The following is a 3,397-nucleotide window of genomic DNA, read 5'->3' as shown; positions in this document are numbered from 1 at the left end:
GAACACCTATGCATTGTTTATATGGCTATTAGCAGTCTTGGTGCTGAATATGAGTCAGGATTATGCAGAACAGAAAGCACACGAAATGCACACGCATTGGAGCATTGGAAATATGTACATGAACCTGCCATTATTTTGGTTATGTTGTGTGAATTATCCCTCTCAACCTCCGACTCTTCCATCTTTCCCTCTCTCTCTCCCATGTTAGATAAGACATGTGATGATAGAGTATAGATAGATAATTTCAGATAAATATGTATGACTATAAAATACAAATTGGTTTGCAAATTATGTGGAGACTCTTTCTAAGACATCATACAAAATATGTTTTACTTATGAATTTTTGTAAAATAAATTTGAGTAAAATAAAAACTGTGATGTGGTGATGAGTAGGACAACAAGTTAATTATGTTGATCATGTGAGGTCTAGTTTCTCCAGATAAATATGTTTTTCTTTGCACCGATGATGATCACATCTTCCATTTATTTGACTATGAAAATGGGCCAATTTTTACAAGTAAGCATTGGAATCTCAGCCAACACCAACCTCCTTCTCTTCCACATCTTCATGCTCCTTCTGAATCAGAGTTCTAAGCCCACAGACCTAATCTCCTGTCATTTGGCTCTTGTCCACATAATGAAACTTCCACTGTACTGTTTTTGTTGTGTACAGATCTGTTGGAGTCACTGAACTTTCTGAATGGTTTCAAATGTAAGGCTTTATTCTGCATGACCAGATTAACAAGAGGCTTCTCCCTGAGTACCACCTGCCTCTTGAGCATGTTTCAGTCCATTGTCTTCAGCCCCAGCACCTCCTTCTGGGCCAGGTTTAAATATCAATGCGCAAAATATATCTTCCATTCTTTCATCATCTTATGGTTTCTTAGTCTGTCTCTCAATAGGAACTGCATCCTATATACTGGTGTTTCTTCTAATGTGACCAAGAGCAATCTACTGAATGTCAGTAAATACTGCTCACTTTCCCCCATACAATCCATCATCAGACGGCTGCTTCTCACTTTGACAGTATCCAAGGATGTTTTTTTCATAGCAGTCATTCTGCTCTCTTATGTACACATGGGAAACACTTGTCCGGGCATCAGAGGCAGTGCCAGCACCTTCACAGCATGCGCCTCTCCTCACGAATCTCCCCAGAGAGAAGGGCCACCCAGATGTCCTGTTGTTAGTGAGTTTCCCTGTGGTCATGTACTGGATTGATGCCATCATATCTCTCTCTGCAACTCTGTTATGGACATATGACCCCGTCATCCTGGATGTCCAGAAGCTTGTGTCCAATGTCTATGCCACTGTCAGTGCATAGGTGGTAATTTGTTCTGATAAAAGGATAAAAATGTGTTTCAAAAGTGTGGATGAATTACAATTTGTAACTACCTATTCATGAAACAGTTATGCCAAAATGATTTTTTTGCTTTAGTTCATATGACAGAGTATTTATTTATGTCACAAATACATGTAATTTTCAAACTATATCTTGATTTATCTAAATATATTTGAAACCTATGATGCCAAGACACTTAAGTTTCAGTAGGTTAATATTCAGGAAGACATGATGGTCCCATATTTACAAGTTTGTTTATTTTTCATTTTACTTCTTATCTAACTTAAGGAAAATTTTCTCTACATGCAAGAAAATTATTGTCTAACAAACAACTCTTGTACTTTAGTGCGATGTTAGTATTCAATATTGGAATGTAATTTTTTAAATTAAATTCATTCTTCTTACTTCAAGATATTTAGCAATGTACCCAATTTTAGATGAACAACAGTTTCATCTAAATTTCAACAGTAGTCTGTGCTATTTTTATTTTTATTATCTGTGTTCTGGTTTCTATTAAGGCTGCGGAGATTTTGCTCTCATCTTTCAGTTTTTCTCTATTTCACCTTTCCCTTCTCTCAAACGATTTTATCTTTTTCTAAGTGCTTTTCATTTTCACCTTTCTTTGTTCAAGGTTTTTACTTAAGTTCCAATTAGTTACCATAATGTACTATTGGTTTCAGTTGTACAATATAGTGATTCAACGCTTCCATAGAACAGATGGTTCTCATCACAACAGGTGTACTTCTTAATCCCTATTGTTCATTTGACTCATCTTCCCAACCACCACCCCTCTGGTATCCATCGGTGTGTGCTCCATAGTTAGAGACTGTTTGAGGCATCTGGTCGCCTCAGTTGGTTAAGCATCTGACTCCTGCTCCTGAGTTTGAGCCCTAGTTCCTGCTGTCTGCTGTCAGCACAGAGTCCTTGTTAGAGCCTCTGACCCCCTCTCTGCCACTGCCCTGTTTATACACACCCTCTCTCAAAAATAAATAAACTTTAAAAAAAGTGTTTGTTACTTGATTTGTCTCTCTCTCTCTCTCACATTTTCCCCCTCTGCTTCTTTGTTGTTTCTTGAATTTGACATAATTGAAATATGATACTTGCCTTTCTCTGACTTTTTTCGTTTAGTATTATACACTCTAGCTCCATCCATATTGTTGCAAATGACAAAATGTCATTCCCTCTGATGGATGAGTAGTATTCCATTGTATATAAATGACACATCTTCTTATTCATTCATCAGTCGACGGACATGTGGGCTGTTTCCAGAATTGGACTACTGTTGATAATGCTGTTTAAATATCAGAAGGCACGTATCCCACTGAATTACTATTTTTGTATCCTTTGGATATTATCTTTTCTTTTGTGTTACACAGTTTGATGAAAATTTCTGGTTAGTATTTTTATTTATTTTTGTTGAAATTTATTATTGTGTGGTTTTGAAATAAGAAACATTAACCATTTCTTTATTTTGCATTATTTTTATTATTACATACTCTACTGCAATAATTACATTAAATTATCCTGATCTTCATATTTCTGTAGTGGATACTATATTTCCTTTGAATATCCAGCCTTTAATGTCATTGGTTGCAATATTTCTTTTTTTTTCTTTTTTTTATAATAGTTTATTGTCAAATTAGTTTCCATATAACACCCAGTGCTTCTCCCCACAAGTGCCTCCCACCATGACCATCACCCCTCCCTCCCTCCCCCTCCCCTTTCAGTCCATGGTTCGTCTCCAGTATTCAGTAGTCTCCCTTGATCTGTGTCCCTCACTCTTCCCCGCTATCTTTCCCCCTTCCTCTCCCCATGGTCCCCTGCCAGGTCTCTCCTGTTAGACCTATGAATGCAAACATATGGTATCTATCCTTCTCTGTCTGACTTATTTCGCTTAGCATGACACCCTCAAGGTCCATCCACTTTCCTACAAATGGCCATATATCATTCTTTCTCATTGCCATATAGTACTCCATTGTATATATATACCACATCTTCTTGATCCATTCGTCAGGTGATGGATATTTAGGCTCATTCCATGATTTGGCTATTGTAGAA

At 37.1% G+C, this 3,397-nt stretch overlaps 1 pseudogene; it reads left to right on the top strand.

The window, feature by feature from the left end:
• Positions 1-463: 463 nt before the first annotated feature.
• The window catches only part of LOC115294093, a 7,022-nt pseudogene continuing 4,088 nt past the window's right edge, over positions 464-3,397 (top strand).

This window comes from Suricata suricatta, chromosome 6 (genome assembly GCF_006229205.1).
Source record: "Suricata suricatta isolate VVHF042 chromosome 6, meerkat_22Aug2017_6uvM2_HiC, whole genome shotgun sequence".
Lineage (NCBI taxonomy): Eukaryota > Metazoa > Chordata > Mammalia > Carnivora > Herpestidae > Suricata > Suricata suricatta.
The sequence above is the reverse complement of the archived record's forward strand: the minus strand, read 5'-3'. Positions and strand labels throughout refer to the sequence as shown.